Consider the following 12,715-nt stretch of genomic DNA (forward strand, 5'->3'; position numbering starts at 1 on the left):
AACCTGGTCTGCAGAGTGAGTTCCAGGACAGCCAGGGCTATACAGAGAAACCCTGTCTCTAAATAAATAAATAAATAAATAAATAAATCTCCTGTGGGGGTGGGGGAAGCTTTCATTCCCAAGTGAACTGCGCCTTCCTGAGTCGCCTGTAGAAGGCCTCTCAGCGTTCCTGACACCCTGAGCTAAGCCAGATTCACACACACACACACACACACACACACACACACACCAGGCTCATAACCAGCCTGCAGGTTCTTCTGCAGTGGCATCTGGTTAGGATTTTGGGAACCACAGTCCCCACCCCAACCTGTGCTGTTTCTCCCCCAGAGGAACACAGGCCAGGACCCCATTTTCGGCTGTGCTCCACCTCCTCTGAGGCAGTGTCAGCATTCCACAATTCCCCGATGCTGGAGAGGAACTGTGGACCACCTGAGTGATGTTCACGCACCCCAGCAGTGAGACAAAACCGCAGACCCACAGGGCCAGCTCTCTGAAACGCCACACCCAGTGAGGGGCGGGGCCGGTTATGCACAGCCCCTGGACATTCTCCTAGACCTTGGCTCCTGGCTGTCCTGACCAGGGACATCCTCATGTTCTCTAGTGGTGATATGAGCCACAGACATCAATACTGGTCCTTGCCAGTGCAGCCAGAGATTCAGACAATTGCCCTTAGTGGTGGCTCGGGAGACCTTAGTGGTGGCTCATGTGGAGACCTCACCTTGCCCCCCAGGTGGTGGGGCTGGTCACTCGCAATAGGCTACCTGTCTCCACCCTCAAGTGTCAGTTCTATCTCTCTTCATAATGCTCGAGCTACCCCACTTCTCTTTCTCTCCCATCTGACCACCCCAGACTTGCATACTGTGATGGCACCTGCTGTAGGCTGGCCATGCTGCAGGCAGGCAGGCCCCTGGGTGACATCTTCCGCTGCCTGCTGTGGTGGCAAGCAGGTGTCTATAGCCCTACCCCCACCCCCATGCTGTGCACTGGAGTGCAGGTCTGTGGGTGGCCTGGTGGTCTGCTGGTCTCCATCTTCCTTGTCTTGTGCAATGCTGCTTGGATTTGGCTTTTAGGAGTCCTAGACATTAAGTCAACCTTGGCCAGTAAGCCAGGCATCAAACTAGGACGAACAAAGGACTGCCATCTGCTTTGTCCCTGACTGATATAAGAATGACACCAAGGACAAGGTGCCTCTTTGCCCACTGCTAAAGGTAGGGTTATTTTTTATTCGATACATTCTTTATTTACATTTCAAGTGATTTTCCCTTTCCTGGATCCCCCCTCCCCAAAAGTCCCATAAGCCCTCTTCCCTCCCCCTGTTCCCCAATCCACCCCTTCCCACTTCCCTGTCCTGGTATTCCCCTACACTGCTGCACTGAGCCTTTCCAGGACCAGGGGCCACTCCTTCCTTCTTCTTGGGCATCATTTGATATGTGAATTGTGTCTTGGGTATTCCAAGCTTCTAAGCTAATATCCATTTATCGGTGAGTGTTCTTTTGAGACTGGGTTACCTCACTTAGGATGATGTTCTCCAGCTCCATCCATTTGTCTAAGAATTTTACGAATTCTTTGTTTCTAATGGCTGAATAATACTCCATTGTGTACATATACCACATTTTCTGTATCCATTCCTCTGTTGAGGGACATCTGGGTTCTTTCCAGCTTCTGGCTATTATAAATAGGTGGGGAGTGGGGTGGGGTAGGGTGGGGAAGTGAGGGGTGTTTTCTTTATCTTATTTGCCTCTTTATTTTGGTCAATTGAGTAGTGAGTACTTCTTTCATGGAGGTAAAAGATTTACAGCTATAATATAAACCTACATATAATAATAATAAATACATCTTTTAAAAAAGGGGGCGGGGGTTGGTGAGACGACTCAGAGGTTAAGAGCACTGACTGCTCTTCCGAAGGTCCTGAGTTCAAATCCCAGCAACCACATGGTGGCTTGCAACCATCTGAAATGAGATCTAATGCCCTCTTCTGGTGTATCTAAAGACAGCTATAATATATACAACAATAATAATAATAATAATAAATCTATTTTTAAAAAGATTTAAACCAAGTCTTTCTCTCTACTCTGGGGTCTCCAGCTGTTGTTTTGTTTCTTCAGTGCTGTTGTGATGATTTTCAATGTCACGCCCTATAGCACGGGTCACTTGCAGCCAGGCCCCTGCACGTGACTCTCCTCACCTGGGCAGGGTAAGAGCCTCAGGAGCCTCACCTGTGCTCCACTGTCTTCACCCTCCTTTCTTTCATAGGGTTGCTTGTGTGAACTTCACTTTTACACGTTAGGAGTCCCAACACACCTGGGCATTGGTTTCCAGCATGTCTCCTGAAATCACAATTGAACTGACAACTATTCCCAAGTGCTCTGGTCACATTTGCTGTGCACCAGGATGCCGCATAGAGAATAAATCTCCCGCTTCTGGCGGGCACTATTTGTACTTCGATTGTGACATTGTTTTAACATTGTTTTTATTTGTTTGTCTTTCTTCTGCATTGGACAATAAGGTCCTTGAGAGACAAAGGCGTATCTGTTCATCCTGGAACTCAAGACAATGCCCAGCACTGGGCAGGAGTTCAGCAAACATTGGGCCATCGATCATTTCCTGCCTGCCAACTGACTCTCAGGGTGTCAGAGAGATGAGGCCGCAGAAACGTAAACACTAAACACGGGTTTGGGCGTGTCCCCAGCAGACAGACCAAATAATGACACTTAGGTATGCCTTTTCCGTCTCCGTTGTCACCATCAGCCTTCTATGAAAGATGCAGAAAGAAGTCCAGTGGGAGCCATCACAGTAGGCTACAGTAACCTAACTAATAAATGTCCCCCAACTGCCATGAGGCCTTCAGCAGTCCTTGCTTTGGCCTTCCTCCAGACACTTCAGTGTGTAATGAGTCCGGAGCCCTTGGGTGTGTTTGCACTAGAATGTGTGTGACTGTAGGTGGGGTTCAGGGAAGGGGACCAGATCACATCTGGCCTGTGTTCCAGCTGCCCTGGAAAGTGACTCAGCCTCATGCTTGCTCCTGATCTCATTGAGGACACTGAGGAAGCGTAGCATCTTTATCCAACACAAAGAATTTTCTCGAACTCAACTAATACACAGCCTGCTTAATGATTAGGACAGGCCCTAGCGCTCAGCTGATCTGTGCTGGTGGCGGTGTGAAGTGGCTGGGTGGCTCTGGGCTGGACAAGGACAAGGCCGCCGACAATAGGCAACAGTGTTCTCAGCTCCACTGAAACACAACGATGTGGAAATATTTCTCTTCTCGCATTTTAAATCCGGAACAATCCCAGCATTATGGCTTTTGCCGTGCTTGGCTGACCTTTCTGTCGTTTACGAAGCCTTGAAATGTCAAAATGGCTAGAAAAAGATGTTCACAATGTGCTCTATTAAACGTTTCTACATAAATAAATTAAAAACCAGAAATAATATTTTTTCCTTCTGGATGGTTCTAACCTATTATGGGAGAGAACTCATTTCAAAGGGGGGGGTCTTTAGGCATGCACAGTCTTTTTTTATTTTATTTTATTTTTTGCACACAGTCTAAAGGCGATTTACTTACACGTGTAAAATTAAATGGTGTTCATGTTCAGCATCCCACCCCACCCCTGCCTGTCTATTTACTAAGTGTGTGATTTGAGATGACATGGGATCCATCTCTTACTGCCACAGTGGAAGACCTGTGTAGCTCCACACCCCAAACAAGAAGGCAATGTACACTGTGCCCTTCTCCCAGCCTTGAGCAGGCTAATCAGACCTTAACGGTTTGCCACAGTTGGTCTTCCCACTCACCTAGCCTCCCTAGGGTGGAGTCTTCCGACATGGGTAGAAGTCTCCTGCCTTCTAAACATTAAACTTTGAGCCTTGACCAGAAATCTTTGTCTTGGCTTCGTTCTTCTCTCTCCCACCTGTCCTGTTTCATTCCCCGCCCCCCTTTCATATACTCGGTTCCCCGTAGACTGCTGGACGGCTACAGTACACAGCATAGCCACCCACTTGTTCTGGATCTTTCTTCTTCTCCAGGTGCATGTCTTTCAGCCAGTTCCCCACACTCTGCATCATGGAGTCTTCATTTGAACACAGGGATGCTTCTGTGCGAGAGAGGCAGCAACCCATCCTGGCTCCCACAGGTTCATCGCTCATAGACACCACCTCTCTGAGTTACACCTGTCTGAGGCTCCTTATGGCCCATGATCTGAGGGAGGAGGAGAGGACTGCCTTGGGAAGAGGCTAAACACCCTGGACTCTGACAAGGTCCTGGGCAGGTACAGTGAAGGTGACTGGCTGGATTGGTGGCTAGAGATTCCTGGTGTCCATCACCCGACAGAGAATCCAAAGAATCTGGGATCTGATGAAAGAGTCAGTCCTGGGTCCATCTGGGCCACACCACTGTGGAGACCTGAGGTCTGTATGGTGACAGGGAGAGGGGTCCTGTGATCTGGAAGCTATGGATAACCGGGAGTCCAGAAGATATTCAAGGGAATTAGCTAGATTTGTGCCTTGGGAAGCCTTCTATGGCTCCAGAACATTCTAGATCACCACCTCAGACTCCTCAAACCTCCACCAGAGGAAGCTGTGTGAAATCTCTTGACAGAAAGAAGGTGAGAGCTTTTTAGAAGGGTTTGGCTTGACTTAACTAATTTGAAAACGACTCTGAGAAAGTGAGGCAGGTATTGCCTGAGAAGTTTTATTAACTCTTCCAGAATGACAGGGTACCATTTACGAAATTGCTACTCTGGGGATGTCCCAGCACCTGGAGAAACTGATTTCGGATCATAAATAACACCTTGTGTGTGTGTGTGTGTGTATGTGTGTATTCGTGTGTGCACACATCCTGAGAGAGAGGGAGAGGGAGAAGGAGAGAGGGGAAAGGAAGTCCAAGAGTGCAGGCATACTTGAGAAAATTATAAACACAATCATCTATCTGTATCTGTAAAACGTGAACCACTTGGCCTTTAAAAAGAAAAAAGATTTATTTATTATATGTGAATATACTGTAGCTGTCTTTAGACACACCAGAAGAGGGCGTCAGATCCCATTACAGATGGTTGTGAGCCACCATGTGGTTGCTGGGATTTGAACTTAGTACCTTTGGAAGAACAGTCAGTGCTCTTAACCGCTGAGCCATCTCTCCATCCCAGTGACCTGAATTAATAGCTAGTTATCTTTCAATCAGGTGAGATATTAGCTATAATGTACTTAAAATGGTTTCTAAGCCCCACCATAGTAGCGCTCGCTCCATTTAGATGAGCTCTGGACAGCAGCTTTTCCTCATACAGGTTTTTCAGGACAGGTGGGTGGGTCTTGGGTCACACAAAGGGAACCCAGAGTCCCCTTGGTAGGGGGTGTTGTGATGTTGTCCTGTCCCTCAAAGGCTAGAGAGGAGGCTGACAGAGTCCCAACACCCTTATCTGGATTAACCAAAACCCTAGTAGCAAACAGCTTTTCCTATCGCTTCCCAGTTCAGAAGTTTGAAGGGCCCTGACTGGCTCAACCCAGGTCACATGAGTAAAACCAGACACCACTAAGGAGGCTGGTAGCGGGAACGCTCTGATTGGTCAGGTCTAGCGGAAGAGCAAGCCCAGCCCACTGCTTTGATGCAGAGGCAGGAAGGCTCCACGCATGCGTGCACCAGACACTTTTTAGGGGTTGTTTTGTTGTTTGTTTTTTAGATTATCTTTTAAACTGCCAGGTGAGTCCAGGAATAGTTCGTGTTCTACCACTGGGTCCTTTACAAGGCCAGGCAAGTTCCCAGCTAGCTGCCTCTATGATGAATTTCGAAGCTTTGCTGCCAGCCTGCCTGCCTGCCTGCCTGCCTGCCTGCCTGCCTGCTGTTAGCGACATCCAGGCTGACTCCTTTTCTTCCTACCGAGCCCGTTTGCCCTGACACTACACTTCGAATTTGATTTCAAGGATTCAGCAAAGTCATCTCCCGTGGCCTCTGAGGCACAGCTTCTTAGCTGTGCATCACATAACTGAATTGGGGAGTTGTGAATTTAAAAATAATAATAATAATTGGCAACTGGAAAACCTTGCTGGGTGCTCAGTGACCAAAAATCAATTCAATCGAGTGAATAACGAATCCGAGCTGTTTCTGGCCGTGCTCACCAGGGTTGCCACGCACGCTTCACTTCAGCCGTTGCCCCCATACATTGTGCGTTCACTTTCCCACCCATCAATGCCAAAAAACATAGCCTGAAACACCTTGGCTCCGATTTCAGACAAGTGTATGCTGCAGATGGAGGCTTTTTTTTTTTTTTTTTTTTTTTTTTTTTTTTTGCACACACAAGTTTTCTGCTCTTTCAGAAACGCCATGGTTTAATTAAGGAAAGCACTCTTGTTTTTCTCCATTCCTCGGTACGTAAGAATCAAATCAGTAAAAACTGGGTTGCTGGCTTAAAATGTGTGGGTTTTTAAAACAGCTGTCAGAGTCTCTAGTTTCACTTGAAGTTTGAAGGTTGTTATGACAACGGATCTTCATTGACAAAAGGATGGATTCAGAATCACTGTGGAAACACACTTTGGGGGGGGGGGAGTTCCAGAAAGGTTTAACCGAACAGAGAACAGTTTCCCTCAGGTGGCGCCATCCCATGGCCCGGAGTTCTAGAGAGGATGGAAGGGAGAATCTCCGCTTCCTGACTGCGGATGCTGTCAGAGTAGCTGCCTTCCTCCTTCCTCAGTGCCTTTCATGCCAGTGTGTGGACTGTACCCTCAGACACTGATCTCAGGTAAACCCCTGCCTTCTTTAACTGGTTTTTGCCGGATATTTTGTGTCAACAGTAAGCAAAAGAACTAATATGGAAAATTAGACGAAAGAGCGGAGGAAGGAAGGAAGGCAGGGGAAGCGGGGACGACACGACTTTGTTTTGTTGAAACTAACCAAGTGGTTCAGAGGTGTTTGGAAGAGTTTGGAGCTGTGAGCCAGAGAATCTCTAGAAGAATATGACCAGTAGATGCCCCAGACTGAGGACTGAGTTTCCACAGGTCTGGACTCCCCATAATGCTTAACTCATTGTAGGAGGTGCACGGTGTCAACACCAGGTCCAATATTTGCAAATGTAAAGAGTCCTCCCTTGTCTGCTTCCTGGTGCTCCTACCAGCTCCTAATGTCAGGTATCTTTTGGGGCCCTAGCTGCTCAGCCTTTAGGGTGCCCGAGTGAGCCTGCAACAGGACACAATGTTACTCTTTGTGTTTCCCTAGAACTTCTAAGTGGTTAATACTTGGAAGAGTCAAGATCTAAGAACATAATAGCCAATGCTACTGTATCTTTTTATCTCCTGGAAGGGTTTGGGCTTGCTGAGCCCTCCTCAGCAGGGATGATGATGTACCCCTCTAAGGCTGAGAAAGGTTGCACGTCTAGACAAACACCACCATCCTGGTTTAACCAGGAACTCGCAGGGAAGTCAGACAGAGGCCAGGCACCGTCCTCTATCTGGCTGGATGAAGCCAAATGACCCCTCCCCCACCTCTCATGCTGCTTCGAACCCAAAGCCCTGCTTCTCAGGAGCGCAATCCATGTTTGCAGGACCAGAGATGGGTTCCCAGAGCAGTGCCTGACAGATGGAAAGATCTCATTGTCTTCTTAGAAATGTGGGCTTTCTCCAGCAGGAGTCCTGAATTCTTTTTAGAAAATAGGCCATTTGTAAGTGGTGAAGAGCGTTCTTGGAAGCAGGCTTTCATTGCTGAGATGAGCACTTCATGAGATCCAGCTGAAAATAAACCCAACAGGTTTTTCTGTACTTGCAATGCTGACATCCCTTGCCATGAAACACTCAAACGGCTGACATCTGATCGGATAGGTTTTCTGTTTTAATGAAATATGTTGTAAGTTTCCTTCTCTCTCTCTCTTTTTTTTAATCATGAGAAAAGCATTAGAGTAGACAAATTTGGAGCTGTTGAAATGTTCAAATGCTGTTGGAAATGCATCTTGTCAACACAATCAGTCACTAAATTTGAAAGGTAGGGTCGCTTCAGAGAGCCCAGGGTACACCTGCACACTACCACGGCTGACCTTGTGCCCTGGACTTCAACATGCGGGCCATTTGGTCTCTGGGCCACCTACCCTTGATCTTTAATAGGATCCTCTGGCAGAAGAGTCACGCATACCTGTTGTGGGACAGGTGCCCTGCACGGAGAATGCTCTGAGTACCACGGAGCTTGGCAGAAGTGAATTCATCTGTGTGCTTGGGATACATGCTTGGGGTAGTCATGTGTGAGCTGGGACTGAGATCTTCTGTCTTCCCAGTTGCGTGTAGGTTTTAAAACATGCTGCCACCAGCTGATGTACTCTGACTGCTCCCTGGTTCCCTTTTGTCCCACCTGGCTTGCTTCTGGGATCGATCAATCGTAATCAGCCCCAACCCAGCCACATAACTGCCTTTGCTCTGGCTTGGCTCTGGGATGGGCTGCCCCCAGCCCTGACCAGGCCTCTCTCTACCCACTTTTGCTATAGGAGTCTACCGCTCCATCAGCCCACTCCTGAGATCGTTGCTACGGGAGGGGTTGTGTTACCAGCCGCACCAAGAGACCCTGAATCCTCGGATAAAAGATAATTAGGTTGTGTGTGAGGGTGTCTGGTGCTTGGAGATTTGATAAAGCCTGTCTGAAAACCTGGGAACCCGAGTAAGGCTGTGGAGTTTTGACCACCAGTACATACCAAGCAACACTCTTAATTTCTTCCACTGGGTGGCTCTAAAGTTACACCTGTGTTTCTCAGAGTCTGAGGCAATGAGGTGCTGGCCTTCCACACTAGCATTGCATTAAGTCAGGTTGGGCTGCTGTGATGAAGGACCAGAGACTGGGTGGCTTATAGATGACCGGCATTTATGTTCTCCACTTCTGTGGGCTGGAAGGCTGTGATGGTTTGTATATGCTCCGCCCAGGGAGTAGCACTATTAGAAAGTGTGGCCTTGTTGGAGTAGGTGTGGCCTTGTTGGAGTAGGTGTGGCCTTGTTGGAGTGGGTGTGTCACTGTGGGCATGGGCTTTAAGTCCCTCATCCCAGCTGCCTGGAAGTCAGTCTTCTCCTAGCAGCCTTCAGATGTGGCTGTAGAACTCTCAGCTCCTCCTGCACCGTGCCTGCCTGGATGCTGCCATGCTCCCTCCTTGATGATAATGGACTGAACCTCTGAACCTGTAAGCCAGCCCCAATTAAATGTTGTCCTTTATAAGACTTGCCTTGGTCATGGTGTCTGTTCACAGCAGTAAAGACATTACTAAGACAGAGGCCAAGGTTGGGTGACACAGCAGGGCCAGGTTCTGGTGAGTTTGGATCCTGACCTACTCCGTTGAGTTTTTGCTATGTCCTCATGACATGGAGAAGAATGAATGAACAACATTTTTGATGTCTCTTTCTCTTCACAGATGATCACTGCAGACCGGTGTCCACCAAAGGCCCTCATCCAAATGCTAACACATTGGGAATTAGGAACCCAACAGACAGACACGGGGTGACACACACGGTCTATACACTCTCTTAGCATCCTATCCTGTTGCTGTGAGGAAACTTGAACAAAAGCCACTCCAAAGAGATTTATTTTGGCTCACAGTTCAAAGTATCCCAGTCTGTCTCAGAAGGCAAGTCAAGGCAGCAGGAGCCTGAAGCAACTGGTCACATCACATCCACAGTCAGAACAGAGAGGTGGATGCCTGCTGCTCTTCGGGTCTCTCTCGATTCATTCACACAGTCTGGGATCCCAGTCAGAGAATGGTGCCACCCATAGCTGGCAGACTTTCCCACTCAAAGAATACAATCAAGATAATCAGACGTGTCCAGAGCTCTGTGTCCTGGGCGATCCTAGATTGCCAAGTAGATGATTCACACTAGCCACCACACACACCAAACTAGCTTGTTCTGTGTGTGTACTTGAGAAATTAAGAGACAAGAGGGACTCATCACTAATGCAACAGATTTGAAAATTGCTAATTCCAGCCTTGCTACAAGGAAAGGATGACTGTTTAGTCCACGGGTATGCTAATTAACTCACTGGATCCTTCTCTTTTGGTTTTGTTGTGTGATGCTGGGCATGTGATGCGCGCCTCGAGCACTGAGCTACAGCCACAAACCTCTGATTTAATTTAAATAGGAATTTTGGCCGGAGAGATGGCTCGGCGGTTAAGAGCACTGACTGCTCTTCCGGAGGTCCTGAGTTCAATTTCCAGCAACTACATGGTGACTCACAACCATCTGTAATGGGGTCTGATGCCCTCTTCTGGTGTGTCTGAAGAGAGTGACAGTGTGCTCATATAAATAAAATAAATAAATCTTAAATACAGATTTTGCATACATCAGAATTGTATCTTTGGCCCCATAAATATGTATAGTTGTTACATGTCATTTTATTAAAAAGAAAGGAAAAAGGCCTTGTTTTTTAATTCATTTTTCGTTTCCTCTGTTATGCAGGTGACCTGCAGCTCAGGACTAAGGGAGTTTCCTCTTTTGTGTTCTGAACAGCTCAACCTTTGTTATCGCAGTTGGGTGACTGAGTGGGTGTTAAAAAACGTGGGTGAGAAAAGTGCCCCTCAGGTGGGCTGGAGACGTAGCTTAGACTTGTGCACCTGTGTCTTCAGGATGCACTTGAGGCAGCTTGAGTCCAGACTGCTAAGAAAAACACCTCGACGTGTCTGCATTTTTTATATCTAAGAAAGAGGAAGCCCATTGTGGAGCGGCTAGGAAAGCTGGCGCCCGGGATCTGGGTTTCCCGTCAGCTCTGACAAGCTATGGGCTCCTGGCTGCCTCGTCTGTGAAGTAAGAATGATACAGCAGACACCTTGTCTGCTTGTTACTGCTACAATTGTAACATCCCAGGGGCCGGATCTCCAGTCCTGGCAAAACAGGGCAGGGCGGGAGCTGGAAACAACTTGCACTGTTCAGAAAACAAAAGGGTCACCAGTGTGGGGTAAGGAGGTTTTCAGAGGTGGAAACAGTTAATGAGCATCCTCCACTTAGAGTAAATCGAGTAAATCAGCAAAGTCTGGTCCTGATTATAAACAAGCCAGTATCCGGGCAGACCTGAAGGCTGTATTCATCTTCTCCTAAGGCCAGAGAAGGCCAAGGACGGTGACTGCCAGGCGCGCGCGCTCCTTCCTCCGCACCTGGTTTACACTCAGCGGCTGTCAAAACAGCCAGGGCCTGCCCTGGACTTTGTGGGTAGGAAGAGCCCCAGAGAGTGACCTTTCTCCTCCATAGGAAGAGAAGGGCCACCAGGAGCTGCAGTGACAAGGCCAAAGGAGAAACCAGTGTTCTCACCTTGAGATCACATGACCTCCATTGTGCCAACCAGCAGCTGGTGGTTAGAAGGGGGCTTCCGGATAATGAGTATCTTTTCCCCTGCACAGCCGGGGCTGTGGCTGCCACTGAGAGCTTCGAAGGGGAGGTCAGATAAGGCCGGCAGGAGAAGTTGGGGAAGGCGTTCTCCTCTTCTAGCTCCCATCTATGTCCTACCTGTCCCTCCCTCCTTCAGACACATGCCCCGATGACATTTTCTCACATGGGTTGAAGCCAGTGAAGTGACTTAAAGGTTCTTTTAAAATATAAAAGCATGAAAGTGGATTTAAGTGTTAAGCCGGCATTTGCAATGTCAGGAGCTTGTCTTCCTAGCTGAGTTCTGCACTAGCTGAGACCTGCACGTTCAGGTCTTTGGAGAGCCCAGTCACAGGCTGGTAGATTCTAGATTGTGTTCCCCGTCAGTGCTGAGCAGAGGGTGCTAAGGAGCCATTCATAGCTGGAGGTTGGGGCGTGCAGGAGAAGCACTGGGGGAGGGGATGCGGGGCGGGGGGCGGGAGGGGGGCATCCTGAGTGCCGAAATCCACAGGACTCCCACCATCTTTGAGTGTTCGGAGCATCTCTCAACACTCCCAAAGGCTACTACGGGAAGTTCCTTGAAACACTCAGTGTTGTAAGGGAGAGGCTTTTAAATGACATCAGAATTGTGGCCTCCGTTCAGGTGGTGCTTGCCCTGTGAGCACTAAGCCCTTGGCTCCATCCTCAGCCCCTCATAAAACTGGGCGTGCTGGCCTGAATCCCAGCACTCAGGAGGTGGGGGCAGGAGAGACAGGAGTTCAGAGTTACCTTCAGCTGCATAGCTGGCCTCAAGCTCTCGTGGAATACAGGATACTCTAAAATAAATAGATAGATAGATAGATAGATAGATAGATAGATAGATAGATAGATGCATGGAACAAAGACATTTTGGCAACAATGTTTCTGAAATACACTAATATCTCACAAGCACGGGAAGACAAGAAGAGATTAAAATTATGGTGGAAAGTCACGTGGGATTCACAGTGAGTGGCTGTGCACAAACACTGTAGCAGAGATTCTCCGGATACTGGAATCAAGAAACTGAATTTCCCAGATGTGATTTCAGCTCTGAGGGTAGCACCTGGCTACACACAGGCGCAGAAAGCAAGACTTTTTTTTTTCCCTCTCAGAGTGTAACTAATTTTTAATGTTATTTTATTTTATTTTACTTCACGTGTGTGAGTGTTCTGCCTACATGTTCATAAGTGCCTGGTGCCTGCTGGGACTAGAAAAGGGCATTAGGTTTCCTAGAACTCGAAGTTACAGATGGTTATGAGTCACCACGTCAGTGCTGGCAATCAAAGTGTGTGGATCCTCTGGAAGAACGGCCTTAACCACTGAGCCATCTCCCCAGTCGTAACTACTTTTTGACCCCCTAACACTGCATAGATAGCATTTGACATAAGGACTTTGG

General features: G+C 48.1%; 1 non-coding gene across 1 annotated transcript; it reads right to left on the reverse strand.

Annotated features, from left to right (window-relative positions):
• Window positions 1-1,066: 1,066 nt before the first annotated feature.
• LOC127670254 (small nucleolar RNA SNORA48) lies at window positions 1,067-1,211 on the reverse strand. The gene has a single exon (XR_007974498.1). It is a non-coding gene; the product is annotated as a small nucleolar RNA SNORA48 (small nucleolar RNA).
• Window positions 1,212-12,715: the final 11,504 nt, after the last annotated feature.

Source organism: Apodemus sylvaticus, chromosome 19 (assembly GCF_947179515.1).
Source record: "Apodemus sylvaticus chromosome 19, mApoSyl1.1, whole genome shotgun sequence".
NCBI lineage: Eukaryota > Metazoa > Chordata > Mammalia > Rodentia > Muridae > Apodemus > Apodemus sylvaticus.